The sequence below is a fragment of the Eupeodes corollae genome, chromosome 1 (assembly GCF_945859685.1).
Source record: "Eupeodes corollae chromosome 1, idEupCoro1.1, whole genome shotgun sequence".
NCBI lineage: Eukaryota > Metazoa > Arthropoda > Insecta > Diptera > Syrphidae > Eupeodes > Eupeodes corollae.
Window position 1 is genome coordinate 273,869,046 of NC_079147.1, and position 19,190 is coordinate 273,888,235.

Genomic DNA, 19,190 nt, shown 5'->3' on the forward strand with positions numbered 1-19,190 from the left:
CTAATTCTTTCGGTAATATAGGAGAGCAAGATATGAGACATTATCAAATGACTTTGAAATATCAAATGTAATATCTTACTTTCTCCAAAACGATGTTTATATTTGTTCCACTGTTCGGTGAGATGGGCCATGGGATCACCAGAGTATCTATTGGCACGAAAGCCGTATTGACGGTCAATAAGAAGCTTCCGTTCCTCAAGATATTTCTTAAGCTGATAAATAATCAGCGTTTCAATGACCCAAGAAAGAAGGGACGTTAGTGCTATCGGTCGATAATTTGTAGGAGAAGAAGATTCGCCGTTTTTTGGGATTGGTTGAACAAATGCAGTTTTCCATCTATTCGGAACGAGCCCAGAAGAATAGGATAGATGAAAAAGCTTACGCAGTCGTTTTCCCAGCGTTGGAGAAAACTTCTTCAGAATAATAGCGGGTATACAATCTGGGCCAGCGGATTTATGAGTGTTGAGATCTTTTAGAACTCTCGCCAAAGTTCGAGTACGAAAAAAAATGGTCCCATGGAATCATTTACGCCCTCAACTGGGGGAGCTATAAAACTATCTGGTAATGTGGAATTTTCGACGAACTACCTTGCAAACCAGTTAGCTTTATCAAAAGAGCTAATAAAAGGAGTGTCATTGACAACAAGCGTAGGAACTAAGGAAGAGGCTAAATTCCTCATGTTTTTAACGAATGCCCAACAATTCTTGCTGCTTTTGGGACATTTCACCGCAGTTCTGCTCATAAATTGATTTGAGTTTGTATTTTGTTTTGATTTAAAAGAATACTTCCTTACTTTATATTATTATTTGTTAATATCTTACATTAGTTAAGGTTACAATCAAATTAATTTTGAAAAATTTGTCATTTTTATTTATGTTAATAGTTAATATTTTTAATACACAACTAGTTTTGATTCCGAAAATAGTATTGTAAAAAACGGGATTTTAGAAAGCGGTATTATAAGAAACGGGATTACAAAAAGCGGGATTTTTAAAAAATCGTGATTATGAAAAGCAGGATTATAAAAAACGATTTAGCTTTATGCTGAATACTTTCAACCCCCTCTAACTGGATTTGTTTGAAACACAATACACTGATTATGTATTTATCAGGATCAGAAGTGAGAAACAAGTAAAGTGTATTTTCTTCTCGTCTGATATTCGTGTAGGCTCATTGACAAGCTGAGTAAACTCATCAAAGATCTCAGCACACATTACTTCGGGTGTTGTTTGGCCCGAATGAAGAAGCCACAAAGAATTTAAATCGCCCGTAATATCGATATCACTGTGAGGATACAGGAAGACAATTCCTTGGATAGCGTCAGACAAAGCATCAAACTCTTAAGAAATCGAAACTCTGTCCAGGTTTGGGCTCCGATAAAAAATCAAAGTGAAATAAAAACATTCAAGGAATGCTATTAAAATTGGCCGTCGACTAAAAATCTCGTTAACAAAAATAGATTTTGAAACCAAACCATTTCACCATAAGAAAAATTAAACAGGTCACTTTTTTAACGAAACACCTACAAAAACAACAAAAAACTGATAAGTAATACTTTTTGACTCAAGTATTGTGAGAACAATGAAAGTCAATTTTTTTAAAATTTCTTATCTAAAAACATAACATTTTTATGACAATTACAGAAAATATTGTTATCGGCAGAAACGGGGTGATAACTTATCAAAGTGGGTCGCATTCCAGCCTGTTTCGATGTTTTTGAATCGGAAGACAATTATGTATCATCACATTTTTGAACTTCTTCATCCGCTCTTAAAAGAAGGCTGGACCACCGAAAGCTTCCCGATGAGTGGAAGAAGGGAATTATCGTCAAGCTCCCAAAACTGGAACGCATCAGAGAACACCTTGAGGCCACACTCGATGTAGAACAAGCAGGATTCCACGCTGGATCCTCCTGTATATCAACACCCTGCTGATCCATTTCGAGAAGGCCTTTGAAAGCGTTAACAGGTAGTGTATCTGGTTAGCTGTACGAAGGAGAGAGGAAAAACTAATTGCTTTTATTAAAGAAACATAATATGATGGATCCAAGTGTCATATTCTGCACGCAATGGTAGTTTGCCAGGGGAATTTTGAAATCCCTAACGGAGTCAGACTGGGCTGTATTACGTCGCCAATATTTTTTTTGTTGGTGATAAGCGTTGCGCGCAGTTTTGTCAGCTAGCGGAGGGATCCAATGGACTTTGACATCCTATTTAAAGCACTTGAATTACACAGATGATATTCGCTTACTCTCTCATATGATCATGGGTCTCCATCAAATGACAACCAGTCTGGAAAGAGAAGCAGAAGTTGTGGTGCTGAAAATATATTCCGGCTAAACAAAAATGCTCATCCTCGGATCTCAACCATCCTCTCAAATAAATATTTCCTCGCAAACGGAAAATTTGGTGAGTTTTCAGTACCTTGGAAGTATCGGTTCCATCGAAGGCGGAACCGAACAAGACGTCATCTGCCGTATCGGCAAAGAAAAAGCAGCGTTCTGTATGTTGTCGAAGCTTTGGAGGAATAACTTCATCAGCTTAAGAACAAAACTACGACTCTTTCGCACAAATGTCGAATCTGTGCTTCTTTATGGGTGCAGCACGTGAAAGTTTACTTCAGCCATTACAAGAAAGCTGGCACATGAACAGTCGAGGAGGAATCATCGTCACTAGAAAAGAGTTGGACGGAGCTGAAACACATCTCCAGAAACCATACACGATGGCGCAGTAGAGCCCCTATGACCCTTAAGAGGTTCCCAACGGACTTAACAGGTCTGAAGACCTAAGTGAGTAAGTATATACATTTTTGAACTAAAAAACGTTAATTCAAAAGTAGCAAATAATAACTATCTTCATTTCTATAGTCTAGTTGGGACTCTTTAACATTTAAAGGTTTTCACTGTTTGCTGGACAATTGTAACAATTAAATTGTATGCAGATCCTTATTCAAAAACAATCCCTTTCCTTACCAATTATGAACAAAAAAAAAAACAAATAGAATCATGAACTAAATCAATAAAGCCCTATTTTGAATGATTAACTCACTAACACCGACATTACTGTAAAAAAGGAACCTATTTCAGTTTTTTCGTTTTAATTTTTTCAAAGGACCAATACCAACAAACGCCGACAATTTATTGGTTTGTTATATTCTGTTTGCCAAAACAAAAAGAGATATCAAGTTAAATCCTCACTCCTTAACAAGTCCTTTTCAGATAATCAGAACTCTCATAAAAAAGCTACAAACATAGGGAGAGTTTATGCTTTATCAGCTCAATGCACTGTATTGACAAAAGATTCACGTACTCGTATATAATATTCTACACCTCTTGCTCCAGACCTCATTTTAAAGCTTTTTCAATACAAAATAGATGGCTGCATATTTTTGTTATTCGCGTTATTGTTAGTATCTTAAATCAAAGTACCTATAGCTACCTATGGTCACATGTATAGGAGTAGCTTCAGATTTAACAGCAGCTTTAAAATTTAAATTATTCAATATAATTGAATATAAAACATACATACTTTTACTCCTTAGGGTATTTTGCTCTGGTTACGTTATAATGCATATATATGTGTGTAGTAGAAGTTGGTATTGGCGGATAGGAGGAGGTATAGAGCACCAATGAACCCGAAAGAGCACGTATTCCGGTTATGAACGCTCCTATGTACGGGTCCTCAATTACAGGAATTCCCATTTCGCATATAAAACGTGATCGGATATAGAAAAAGTGAATAAATTATGAATCATCCTGTTCAGGTATAATCCCTGGCTGGCCACACTACTTCGGCTATATGTATGAGCCACTACGACGATGATCCACCAACCGACTACGACGACGATGTACTCGTATCCTAGCGCTGCTGGCTGGCTGTACTCTCGAATATGTATACAACGACAACGACGACGACGACGTAGGTATATCCTGGTGGTATACCCTGTCCCATATCCCAAAGGAATTTTTCGCACTGTCCTCTTTCAATGATGAAAATAAATCAAAAAAAGATATAAAAATGTGACGCTAAAACCCCTTCCTTCATCGTCTTTCACCCCGCCGCGCCGCGCCCTCCCGTCACCTTCTACCCCACAGATGATTCTCTATTTCCCTTCTATGCCATGATGGAGCAAAAAATTCTTCTCAACCTCCTTTAACATACCTAACCTAGACTGCAGCAGGATAAAACTATTTTTTATCTCGAAGGTATAATCACTTAAAGTCCAATGAAAATTCTGAAGGAATTTTAAGGATGTGATGTGCGGCAGGAAGGATAAAAAATATTATTTCTATTTACCTACATATTTTATTTTATCTATATTAAAATAATAATTATTAAAAAATGAAAAAATCGTATTTTATTTATGCATTCAAGTGCAATCCAAAACGACCTCGTTATAAACCTGAGTTACTTGAAAAATATCGCCACATTATAAGATTCGTGTTAAGGATTTCTCTGTTTTATTCGTCGTCCTTTTGAGCTTGAAGTTCACTTGAGGGGAGAAATTATGGGGGAGTGGTCTCGTTTTTCAATTTTTTTCTCCTTTTAAGGCACAATTAATTAATTTTGACCTATTTTTTAAATTTAAAAAAAAGCATCTCATTTGTGTGAGCGTAAAAAGATTTATTTGTTAAAGATTAAAGGAAAATGTACGTGTGTTAAAAAATGAAGGAAAATAAGAACAAAAATCTTTGAGTTCTCCTTTTTCAGTGCATATACACTTCCTGGGAAGATAGGAAAATGTAAAATACGGAGAAAACTGTGAGTAAGAGAGCGTTCATTTTGTGCTACGTGCTCTTGCAGTTTTCACAAATAAATTGTTACATTTTAATCATTCCATTTCAAGGAATAAGGACATTAAACTGATAGTAATTTTTTAGTGTTCTTTTTTTAACAATGTAAGCCGTCTATAAGCTGGTTTGTCTTCAGTTTATGTATCCTGAATCCGCTTTCTGATGAGATAAACAAATGATCTTTTCCAAGCATAAGGATTTCTATATTTATCTTGAAAAAATATTCGACTTATTGTTTTGGATTCTTGGTAGAGCTTTGGTTGCAAAGTAATTCTACCTAGAAAAGGTCTTGATGTGTTTATACAATTCCATCGCATTTGACTTCTATAAAACTGAGCATTTACTGAAAGAAAGACTTTTAAAAAGTTATATAAAATACAACATCTAAGACGCATGATTTTTAAGGTATTATTGATAATGATTTCTCGAGAAAGGGATTTCTTTTTAAACATTGTCCTTCATCAAGGCATTCTAAGGACAAAAGTACATATACTGGCACCTAAATCAATTTGTCAATTTATTATTTAATTACTTATTTCGTTTTTGTTTTTGAATAATTTGAACTTTCTCAAGAGATTGTTATAATTACACCCATTAAGAATGATACAAGCTTTAAGAAAAAGTTAAAATTGATGGAAAGGGTTCAAAACAGTATTTTTCATCCAACTACTTGAAATAAAAATAGAAAATGAAAGGCAAAGGGTCGTCACTCGTCAGATAAGCAATGTAGTGGATTAAAAGTTTTCAAACAAAAGATAATTATATTAATGAAAAGGAAGGAAAAAAAGAGTTGGAGACAAATTAGAGCCTTGGGGCACACAAGCACTTATTTTGTAACTATCAGAGGCTTAAAAGAGCTCAAAATAACTGGAATTATAAGCAGGCTGTTTGGTTATTTTCACAATGTATAGACTTTTATGTAATCGAATGAGATAGATAGAGTTTTATCAATATAACAAGGACGAACTGTGTATACAAGTTTTCGATAAGAGAATTCTTAATACTATAATTTTAGCAGGATAAGGTAAAAATTTGACTCCAGGATTTAGTAAGATATGATGAATGTCAGATCAATAAATTTTTGTGGTTGGAGGGCTGTTTATGGTTATATTAATTAAGAGAAGGTACCGAGAGTTGAAAATGTATTATTTACATAAATATCCGAACCCAGGTTATGACTCAATGGTCTTGACATAGTTATTTCATACATTTTTGTATCCTTTATAATTGTTATTAGATTAAAAAAAAGAGGCTGGAATACAACCCACACTGATAACTTCCCATCCTGTCTGTCGATTTGTCCTTCCTTAAAGGTTTGTAGATTAATAAAAATATTTTGCATATGATGAAATAGTTTTATTCCAAAATCTATTTTTATTAACGAGATTTTTTAGTCGTTAACCAATTTTTATCAATTTTAGTAGTATTTCTTAAAAGTTTATATGTCTAATATAAACAAATTCAAATTAGATGAATGAAATTAATTTGAAGTCAATACCTTTTACCAACTTTGAGTAGGAAATGTTTTTCTTAGGTTTTATTATTTGTTAAAAAATTTTTAATTCGATTTAAAAAATTATCAAATGTTCAAAACAATATTTCTCATAAGATTTAAACAAAAATCTCAAAGTTTTGAGTCGAAATTCAATTTTTACCAACTTTGAGTAAAGTTCTTTTTATAGGTTTTTATTTTTTATAAAAACAATGTCAATTTGATTTTTCTCAAAATTTTATCAGATTTTAAAAAAGTTATTTTTCGTTGCACAAAATTTGTTTTGAGATAAAATCATTTTGTATTCGTTAAATTGTCGATGTGACAAGTTTTTTTTCGTTTTTTCTGATTAAAAAAAAAATAACTGTTAATTAGATCATACATTAAAAGCTTAAAGCACATTTAAAAATGTTTTCCTTAAAAAAAAGGATTAAATTAAAAACAAATTCCAACTGAAACTATTTCTCCATTCAAAAAAATTGATGTTAGGTAAAATTTTAATTACATGCTTTTAGTTTAAAAAAAAAACTTGGTAACAAAATTATTTCAGATTTTGAAAACCAAATTATGTAAAATCCAAAAATTTGTCAAGACAATGTATGCGTAGGTATAATTTTTTTTCGAGTTATGAAAAATTATGTTTCGACGTTAAATCTTAGTAATGAGCTCCACCCATTTCAGCCATAAAATAAAAATGAATTGAATAATTGAACGGGACTGGGATGCGATCCACATTGATAACTTCCCAACCCGTCTGTCGATAGCCACACTTTGGTCCCTCGAAGGAGGACTTTACCACTCAATTGCTGTCTTAGTCCAAAGAAACAGCGGTGCAAGAGGTTTTCTGCGTTTGATCTCAGCGCTGGTGTTGTTTTTTGCGTTTACAGCGGGGCCTAGGTAGACGAGGTCCTTGACTACCTCAAAGTTACGTCTGTCGATGGCGACGTTTTGAACAAGACGTCGTCGGTGTTGTAGGTTCTTTGGCGACAGCATGTACTTTGTTTTGCCCTCATTTACCGTTAAACCCATTTTTGCCGCCTCTGCCTCAATACTCACAAAAGCCCCATTGATATCGCGCTGAGTTCTTTCGATTATGTCAATGCCATCAGCATATGCTAGTAATTGGATAGACTTTTGAAAGAAAGTGCATCTTGTGTTAACGTGTGAGCTTTCATATACGGCCTTGAAATCGATGAAAAGATGGTAGTGTCGATTTGGTGGTCTTGGGTGGTGGTTTTGTTAGACTTCAGCTTAGGTATGGCAATCTGTACTTCGTCTAAGTCGGGAGGACGGGATTGTTGGCTTTCGTCGTCTATATTGAATGGATCATCCTGCCTGACAGCGGAATTCAGTTCTTCGTCGCCGTTATACAGTCTGCAGAAGTGGTCCTTCCATATCCTCAGCATTGACTGCGGTTACACTATGATGTTTCCAGTTTCGTCTTTGCAGCCTTCGGTTCTAGATTAATGTACCTGTGAATTTCGTTTCACCTGTTCATAAAACTTTCGAACTTCATTCCTGCTTTTAAACGTCTCAACATCTTCGACCGCATGCTTCTCATACTTTCTGTTTATTCTTCGGCGTTATTCTCGCCTCTTCTGTTCATAGAGCTCATGAGCAGCTTTCGTCATTTTATGCAGCACTGCTTTGCGTGCCTGTTGCTTGGATGCATTTGCCTGCTTACATTCCTCATCAAACCAGGGGTTCCTTGTTGGTGGCCCCTGGTTTTCGATACATTTTGTTGGCGGTAGAGAACTTCGAACTCGGTCGAAAAGGATTTGGCGATTTCTGGCGATTGTAACTCGGTCGGAAAAGGATTTGGCGATCTCTGGTGATTGTAGCCATTCGACGTTGTACCTTCTCCCAGCACCTCCCTGTTTTCCTTGGGTCTGAAAACTTGAAGTGCTACCTTGGCTACAACGAGGTAGTGGTCCGAGTCGATGTTAGCTCCTCCGAAAGATCGGTCATCCTTGATGCTTTATGGATCAATCTGATATGGATCAATTTGGTCAATCTGGTTGACGATAGATTGATCTGGAGAAGTCCAAGTTCCTTTGTGGATGTTGAGGTGTTGAAAACGCATAATGGCTACAATGAGACGTTTCGCCCGCAGCAAAATCTATGAACCGGAATCCGTTGTCGGAAGTGTTGTCGTGCAGGCTGTTCTTCCCGATTATTTCACCAAAGATGTCTTCCTTTCCTAACCTGGCATTAAAATCGCCCAGGACAATTTTAATATCGTAGCTAGGACACTGCTCATATGTTTTGTCTAATAGCTCGAAGAACATATCTTTGGCTTTGGCATCTTTCTGTTCTGTGGGGCATGCGCGCATATCAGCCTTGATGCGTATGGTCATTAGGCGCTCATTGATGCACCTTTAGCTCAAGACTTGTTGCCTAAGTCTGGGTCGAATGACGAAGCTGGATCCAAATAAGCGCTGTTGGTTTTCGTAGTAACAGTCACTATAGTATATATCGCAGTTTCCATCCCATCGTATTTCCTGGATGGCGGTGATGTCTGCTTTATAGCAGTCTAGGGCCTCCGCTAATTCTTCGGCTGCACGTGGTCTGTTAAGGGACCTAACATTCCACGTGCATATCCGAAATTCGTTTGCGTAGGTTGTTAACAGTGGATCCGTCCGTATCAGACTCTTGTTGGTGCTTCCAACTTTTACTGATGTTTTTTTAGATTTTTATTTTTTGTAAAAAAACTGCCAATTCGTTGTTTTTTTCAAAATCTTACCAAATTTTAAAAACGTTCTTCGTAACACAAAATTATTTTGGAGATAAAATCATTTTTTTTCGTTAAATATTCGATTTTTTTTTTCATTTTTTGTTTACATTTTTAAAAATGACCGTTATTTGAATTTAAAAAAGAAATATTCTTGTTTGGTATCAAAGTTAAGGCTCCACCGCTATTGGTTTGTAAAATATATTGGGATAACCAACAATTTCACCTTTGTTTACATTGCTTTGGTAAAAAACCGAAAACGCAATTTTTTGAGAGTCCTTTCTGCATCTTTCTGCATTATTATAATCTGTATAACAAAATTTAATTGAAGTCGATATCTCTAATGGTTCTTGAGCTATGGGCGACGATAAAAACTTCGCAAACGTTCGCACGCACAGACATCTCTCTAAAATCTTTTATTTCGAATCTAGGAATCTTGAAGCGGTACAGTTTAGAGAAGAATCCAATTGACAGTTTTTTTTTTATAAAAAATAAAAACATACAAAAAACATTGCTCAAAGTTGGTAACAATTGAATTTCGACTCAAATAGCTTTTCAAAAACTTGAGATTATGGCTTGTAACTAATTTAATCTTAAAAAAATACTGTTTTCAACATTCAGTTTAATTTTGAGAAAAATTAAATCGACAGTTTTTTTTTACCAAAAACCATCCTTAAATTAATTTTCGACTCAAATATCTTTTCAAAATTTAAAAAATATTGGCTTTAAACTATTTTGATCTCACAGAAAATATTGTGTCAGACATTTAGTAAATTTTTTTATAAAAATCCAACAGCCAGTTTTTTTCATACAAAAATTAAATATACAAAAAATAGTACGCTAAGTTGGTAACAATTTATTTCCGACGTAAAATCGCCACAAAAGGAAAATGTTTAGTTTTCAGATAAACTCTTCCTTATCTGGCAGCTTATTTTAAGTGATCTTTTGATGATTAAATGAAATGCACGACTGGATTGCACGAACTTGTTAATGTATCCAAAGAGTGTTTACATTTAGTTTGCAGTTTTTTGGAACTTATTAATATACGTTTTATATTTAATTTTCGATTAAAAATAATAACTCGTTTAAAGATATCGAATTAAGAGAAAATAAATTAATATTTTTTAAAAAATCCAAAGAGTTAAATTTGCAATTTTTGGTTTTTTAAGAGCTTGAGAACTTTTTTTAAAAAAAAAACGCATAAAATTTGCAAAATCTCATCAATTCTTTATTTGAAACGTTAGATTGGTCCATGACATTTATTTTTTGAAGATAATTTCATTTAAATGTTGACCGCGGCTGCGTCTTAGGTGGTCCATTCGGAAAGTCCAATTTTGGGTAACTTTTTCGAGCATTTCGGCCGGAATAGCCCGAATTTCTTCGGAAATGTTGTCTTCCAAAGGTGGAATAGTTGCTGGCTTATTTGTGTAGACTTTAGACTTGACGTAGCCCCACAAAAAATAGTCTAAAGTCGTCAAATCGCATGATCTTGGTGGCCAACTTACCGGTCCATTCCTTGAGATGAATTGTTCTCCGAAGTTTTACCTCAAAATGGCCATAGAATCGCGAGCTGTGTGGCATGTAGCGCCATCTTGTTGAAACCACATGTCAACCAAGTTCAGTTCTTCCATTTTTGGCACCAAAAAGTTTGTTAGCATTGAACGATAGCGATCGCCATTCACCGTAACGTTGCGTCCAACAGCATCTTTGAAAAAATACGGTCCAATGATTCCACCAGCGTACAAACCACACCAAACAGTGCATTTTTCGGGATGCATGGGCAGTTCTTGAACGGCTTCTGGTTGCTTTTCACTCCAAATGCGGCAATTTTGCTTATTTACGTAGCCATTCAACCAGAAATGAGCCTCATCGCTGAACAAAATTTGTCGATAAAAAAGCGGATTTTCTGCCAACTTTTCTAGGGCCCATTCACTGAAAATTCGACGTTGTGGCAGATCGTTCGGCTTCAGTTCTTGCACGAGCTGTATTTTATACGGTTTTACACCAAGATCTTTGCGTTAAATCTTCCATGTGGTCGAATAACACAAACCCAATTGCTGCGAACGGCGACGAATCGACATTTCACGGTCTTCAGCAACACTCTCAGAAACAGACGCAATATTCTCTTCTGTACGCACTGTACGCATTCGTGTGGTTGGTTTAATGTTCAATAAAGTAAACTGAGTGCGAAACTTGGTCACAATCGCATTAATTGTTTGCTCACTTGGTCGATTATGTAGACCATAAATCGGACGTAAAGCGCGAAACACAATTCGAACCGAACACTGATTTTGGTAATGAAATTCAATGATTTGCAAGCGTTGCTCGTTAGTAAGTCTATTCATGATGAAATGTCAAAGCATACTGAGCATCTTTCTCTTTGACACCATGTCTGAAATCCCGCGTGATCTGTCAAATACTAATGCATGAAAATCCTAACCTCAAAAAAATCACCCTTTAAAAATTATAAAGACAGTATAAGAGGTTTCTCAGAAAAACATTATTGAAATCGGTTTATTAGTTCTTGAGAAAACGGGGTTTAGGTGGGCACCCTTCTGGAGCAGTACAATTTTTTTTTTAAGAAGTTAAATAAAGAAAAACAAAATTAGAACAAATTGTATAAACATCTGTAAATTTTTGAGAAAATTTGAATTTTTGATTTTGGCTAAAAAGATTTTATGGGGACTTTTGTCATTTTTAGAAAAAAGCGACTAATGCAAATCAGCAAGTTTCCAAGTCTGAACTCAACCGTCACAATAGTTTGTAGACTCGTGGACAAACAGACAAACAGACATACGGACGTAATCAAGGGACCCACTTTTTTCGACTTCTTTACCATCCTAATGTCATGTTTGATTAAAATTAATATTTTACAAATGCAATACTTGCCATGTACATACTTTCTCTATGCCGCAAGGAAAAATTAACTTTTAGTCGTTAGGTGAAGAATATTAAATATTAAACAAAAACTTTTTTAAAACACTTTATAAAGTGAAAATAAGAATGAAGGAAAAGAATCTAAATAAACTGACCGATATATTTTTATAAAAGTTTTTCAAAAAATGTTGTGCTTAACTTCGCTTCTTTCAATATTAAAAATATGCTTTTGTATTCTTCCTTTAAAGTACATCTATATTCCCAAAAGAAAAATTAATTATCATGCAAATTAATTAACTAAAAACATTTTATTTATTTTTTTTTCGCAAAATTAAATTGTATTTATATTTTTAAAGTTAAACTTTCTATGTCTTTGAATACAAGATCAAGTTTCTACGAAACAGCCTTAAATTTTGTTTTTTAATAGTTTTTCGTAAACAGTATTTTTTTTAAATTTTTGGGCAAAGCAACAAATTTCAATATTTAAAAGAATAGATGTTATATTTAGTTTTTTTTTTCAAAATAGCACAGAATCAATTAGTACTTTAGTTGATTTAGAAAAACATTTCTGTACATTCTGAAACCAAATAACCCACCTTACTCGTATTTTTAAAGTGTTTTGATGACATGTGGATAACAGTGATGGATTCGCATGTATTGGTGCTCCTTTAAGGTTATTCTACGAAAAATTGAAATGATAAATCTTCCAAGTGGCTTGATGAAAAACAGGCCGAAGCAACATGTTTGAAGAAGGAAAAATTGCCTTAGCAATATTTTTTGACAGACACTACATTATAATTGAACCCAATATGTCTTTTTTAACAAGTGTATTGTTTGCTCGACCGAAAGTCAAAGTCAAAGTCAAGCCATTCCACCCCACCTATCACCATCGAACCAACGAAACACGACAAACCAAACAATGTGAGGCTTTTGATTTGATTGGCATCTTCTTTAATTACGCTTTTCCTTTATATTTACACACTAGGTTTGGGTTGTGTACTCGCTATATCAATCTCTTTGTTATCATAATATCTGACTCAAAGAAGAAGAAAGAAAAAAATATCCTTAAATTTTGTTCCCTCTTTTTTTTCTTTCTTTCGACTCGAACTCGTCCTTGTACATAGGAAAATCAAAGTTGCCTTAGGCCGAAGAAATACCAATGGAAATGCCATTCGTAGCGATTGAAATTGATGGGATAACACATTATATTGAGGAAGTCCTTTGGAGGAGCGAGAGAGAAAAAGCGAGAACGAGAGCCTAAGGATATGTTTTGTTTTGTTGAAATACCTAAATAAAATTCCGGCAAAAGTAATTAAATTCGATTTGAGATTAAGAGCTTGAGAGATATATTACTGAATAGAATGGCATTTGATTGCTTGTTTAGCTTTTCTGAACAACAGGTTAAAAGGAATTTTTATTATTACAAGGATCTTTCTTCTCTTTTCCTGATGGCCTATCGCATCAGTGTGATGTGATGATTTTGTTAGGATGAGAAGAAGGTGAAAGGAGCTTTACTGCGACTTGATGAAAATAAATATGTATAGATGGATAAATATAGAGCTATACATATGGTGTTAAGGATATTCTTTTGAGGATGAAAAGAGCCTGTTTGTTGTTTGTGATGGATTATTTCGGATGAATTCCGTTTATTGTGTTTGCGGAATGCTTTGGGATATGGTCAATGGCTCCAGTGTGATTGTGCAGTGAACGTTGTGTTGTAGGTATAAGGCTTTGTGATGTTGTACCTACCTTCCAACCAACCTACCTATGAGTGTACGAGCATAATAAACAAAGTAGATGTTGTGTTTTCTTTCGTCCTTGAAGTGTTTGTATTGTTAAGAGGAGGACTATTTCTCTCTTTACAAAAATAAGAGAAACAAGAATAAAGTGGGTTTCTTTATTTTATTATTGTAAAAGGAAGAGGTTCTTACTAACATACCAAACCTACATCCAAACTTTATCCCAAAACGAAAGTATTTTCAACCTTTTCAAAAATATCGATCGAAATAAAGTAAAACTTTACCTATTCGTTTGTACTACTACATAATCCATTCATTAAATCAACAACATCAAGGATGAAAATAACTTTAAAACTTAATACAAAAAAAAAAACACAATTCATCACACTAAACTAGACCATTCATGTAGATGGAAAATATAAACAAGGATAATATAAGTCAGTATGCATTAAAGTTAGGATACGTTTAGCTTGAACGTACATACATGCATTTAATATGTTTTTGTCACGAGAAATAGAATTACTCAACTAAATCCGTGTCAGTAATCACCTGGGTTACACATTAATAACATAAGTCCTTCTCACACGATATGCTATGGTGTTATTGCTCTTGTTATTTAAGTTCTCTGAAGGATATTTAAGGAATTTGCAAAAAAAAAATAATAAAAAGTTTGAAGTTCAATTACTTGGTGAGATTGGGAAAATTTCATATAAAACCTAACAGAAGAGTAAAAGAGGATGAAACGGACTTTTTCAGTATTTATTTTGGTGTAACAGTTTTTTAATGTTTTTTTTATAAAATTTTACATTTGCAGGAAAATACATCCAAGTAATAAAGTGTACTTTTAAGATAGTTTACTTTTCAGTACTTTGGTATTTTAGTGTTACAATTGTTTGACTACTTTCGTTCTTTAAATTCTACTATAAGACCTTTTTCACAAAAGGAGAATCTTACTTTTATTCGTGGAACAACATTTATAAGATTATCAACTAAAACTCAAAACCCAAAAATATCAGGAGATTAACAAAAGACGTATCATAATTCTGAGAAAATTTCATTTACAGTGCATATTTTAGGGTAACAATTTTTTTTTCGACTTATAACTTTAAATGTTACCCTTATACTTTTTCGGCAACAGAAGATTGCTCATTAGAAAGATGTGAGTAACTATGAGATATTGTACTTATTTCAGCTTAAGAGTTTTTTTTACAAATGTATTTCTTAAAATCGTTTAAGGAGCGGTATATCCAGCTCCCCATCCTTGGAGTTATACTAAGGATCTGGCCCTCCAGGTTGGGGGTTGTGCCGTCGGGGTGACTTTCTGGCCACGTGAACAACAACTTTAGTTGCGAAGCACCAACAAGCCTCGGATACGGACAGATTCACTGTTAACAAACCAACGCAAACGAAATAAAGACAACGAACTTCGGATCTGTACGTAGAATGTTAGGTCCTTAAGAGACCACGTGTAGCGAAACAACTAGCGGAATCCCTAAACTGCTGCAAGGCAGATATTACAGCCATCCAAGAAGTGCGATGGGATGGACCGGGTAAACGCAAACTAAAAGACTGCGATATCTACTACGGCGACTGCTACCGAGAACAAAGACAGCGTCTATTTGGGTGTGGATTTGATGTTGGAACTAGACTCAGGCAAAAAGTCTTGAGTTTCAACAGTATGAGCGAGTGCATCACGACAATCCGCATCAAGGCTAAATTCGCCAAAATAAGCCTAATATGCGTGCATGCCCCAACAGAGGAGAAAGATGAAGACACCAAAGATATATTCTTCGAGCTCTTGGACAAGACATAGAGCAGTGACCTGCCTATGACATTAAAATTGTCTTAGGAGATTTTAATGCCCAACTAGGACGAGAAGACGTCTTTGGTGGCATAATTGGGAGATACAGCCTGCACAAAATCACCTCCGACAACGGATTCAGGCTGATCGATTTCGCTGCGGGGCGAGACGTTCTGGTAGCTAGTACGCGGTTCACACATCTCAATATCCACAAGGGGACATGGAAATCTCCTGATCAATCAACCGTCAAACAGATTGTCCACATTGCGACCGACGCACGACACTTCTCCAGTATACAGGACATCCGAACATTCCGAGGGGCCAACATTGACTCGGACCACTACCTCGTTGTAGCCAAGGTACGGCTACGGATGTCATTATCCAAGCCAAAACAAGGAAGTACTGTGAGAAGATTCGACGTTAGACGGCTACAATTGCAAGAGACTGCCATGGTCTTTTCCGATCGAGTCTCTTATAATCTCTTAGAGAGGCCTATGCTGCTTGCAATAAGCATTGAAAACCAGTGGCAACATTGCCTTGCAGCCATCAGAGATGCCGCCTCTGCACAAAAGGACTAGAGCTCTACGAGCAGAAGAGGAGAGAGAAACAATAGCTTCTTAGATGGAAAAAAAGAGAGCATGAGAAGCGCGCGATCGAGGAGATAAAGGGATGTCACAACAGGAATGAGGTTCGTAAATTTTACCAAAAGGTAAAACAAAACATCCCAAAACTACAAGCCCCGTACCGATGACTGTAATGATGATCGGGGGAACATCGTAGTAGAACCGCAGTCTATATTGAGAATGTGGAAAGACCACTTCTCCAAATTTTATAACGGCGATGACGAACAGAATTCCGCTGTTAGGGAGATAGAACCACTCAACCTCGGCGACGCAGATCAACAATTCCGCCTACCCGACCTTGACGAAGTGAAGATAGTTTTATCTTAACTTAAGCCAAACAAAGCTGCTGGAGCTGACGGCATCGCTGCCTAACTATTCAAAACAGCGGGCGATGACTTGGTAGGGAGAATGCACCAACTCATCTGCTTAATATGGTCGGAAGAAAACATGCCCGATGGGTGGAATCTCAGCATAGTGTACCCGATACATAAGAAAGGAGACCCTCTAAACTAAGCCAACTACAGAGGCATCAGTCTCCTCAACATTGCATATAAGATCCTCTCTGCCGTATTATGTGAATGTCTGAATCTGAAGACGTTCGTCAACAACCTGATAGGTCCTTATCAGTGTGGCTTCAGACCAGTAAAGTCCACTATCGACCAAATATTCACACTACGGCAGATCTTGGAAAAAACCCAGGAACTTCAAATCGATACCCACCATCTCTTTATCGATTTTAAAGCCGGGTATGACAGCATCTATAGGGAAGAGCTCTACCGAGCAATGTCTAGTTTTGGAATCCCTGTCAAACTTATCCGTTTGTGCAGAATGACGATGGAGAATGCACGCTGCTCTATCAAGGTCGGAAAAGATCTAACCGATGCATTTGATGTCAAAAAAGGTTTTAGACAAGGCAATGCACTGTCATGCGACTTCTTTAACATCGTTCTGGAAAGAATTGTGCAAAACTCAACCGTCAACACTAGAGGCACAATCTTCCAAAGGTCCATCCAATTACTCGGATACGCAGATGATATTGACATAATTGGAAGACCAAAGGGTGATGTTAGTGGAGCGTTTTTGAGCATTGCAACGGAAGCGAAGAAGATGGATTTAGTGGTCATTGAGGGCAAGACCAAGTATATGCTGTCATCAAAAAAGAACATTGGACAAAACGTCACCCTGGACAGCTATAACTTTGAGGTAGTTAAGGACTTTGTCTACCTAGGCACCGCTATTAATCCAGACAACGACACCAGCGTTGAAATCAAACGAAGAATAACTCTTGCAAATCGCTGCTTCTTTGGACTTAGGCCTTCTCTTTAAGAAGTAAAGTTCTCTTCTGAGCATCTTAAATTACCATCTATAGGACACTCATCATCCTGGTTCTAATTTATTTCGCTGAGGCCTGGACCCTGTCAAAGAAAGATGAGAGCGTCTTAGGATGCTTCGAGAGAAAAATTCTTCGGGTGATGTTTGGTCCCGTACGCATAGATGGAGAATGGAGGAGAAGATATAACGACGAACTGTACGGGCTGTACAGCGACACTGACCTAGTTAGCAGAATTAAAGTCCAACGGCTTAGATGGCTAGGTCATGTAGAGCAAATGGACACCAACGCTTCAGCCCGGAAGTTCTTCGAATCCAATCCCGAGGGACGGCGTAGTAGAGGAAGACCGCGATTCAGGTGGCGCAGTCAGGTGGGTGAAGACCTCAACCAACTTGGCGTGCGAAACTGGAAAAATGTTTTTACAATTATATTTGTACTCAAAACCGTTTCTCACGCTATTGCGGCAATAGGAGAGCAAAATCCGATTCGGAGCACTTAAAGAAAAGGGTCTTTTCATTACTTGTTGTACAGTAACAGTTTTTCATAATTTCCTTATTATTTATTTCCTTAAAATTGTACTCTAACAGTTTCTCAGGAGCCGACAAATGTAGAGAACTCTGAAAGGTAGTGTACTATTGAGCAGTTATTTTAGTGTACAAACTGTTTATATTTTTTATTTTCAAAATCATACTCTATTGTTCCTTTGAGATAGTGAACTTTTCAGTGCATATTTTATTGTATCATTCTCACACTTGTCCAGAAACACGAGAGTAAAAAGAAGGTTAATTCATTTTTGACAAAATGTCCTTTTCAGTACTTACTTTTGAGTATCTTGCAGTTTTGTATTCCCAGATTTCTTACTTAAAATTGTATTCTCATAGCACCAGACTTTGGAGCGTTTTGCTTCATAAAATATTCAAAAATATATAACCTTAAATTAAATCATAATCAAAAGAGAAGTGAAATAATTCCATTTTACAACTTTAACTCGGATGCCATATCAAAGCTTGGCCAGATTAATTGGGTAGTCAAATATGCGAAAGTAACACAGTTATTTACTTACACGTGTAATTAAAATATATCTACACGTGTGCACGTTTAAAAATATTGTTTTTTACACACGTGCCACAGATAAACATGCAATTTAATTTACGTCAAAAATGTTTCAATGTATCTCTATACATCTCAAACCACCCTCCTTTTAAAAAGGACTCATATAAAAAACAAAAATAAAAAAAAATCCATAACTAGAGCATAAACTTGCGACTCACTCATGCGTTTTATTTAAATTATTTCATGTTGAAAAGTTTATGCCTTGCTTAAACTGGGCAGAAATGCTTAAATTAAAGAACATTATATATAAGTGTTTATATATGTATATGAAAATTGAATACCAATAATGTGGTAGCATTTCGAAAGGATGTATTAACATAATTGGTTTCACCTATTAATTTGTGGAATTTTAAAAAAATGTATACAAGTTTAAAAATAAAAATAACAAAAATAAAATGCTAGGTATTTATGTGTCGTCCATAAAGCTTATTTATTATTGACACGAATCTTAAATTTAATGCAGCTAGGTACGAATAATTTTATAACTACTATTTAAGATTTTTATCTGGGCATCATATTGCATGTCCTGATGTCCAGTGTTATACATTTTACGTTTGCTTGTGTTATTTGATATAATGATTTAATTTTTAATCGTTGCACGGCATCAAAGCGAATAAATTATTTTATTAAAAGAGACAGAATTATTATCTATCAACATAATAAAGTATTTTTGTTCACTTAGAGACTGAATC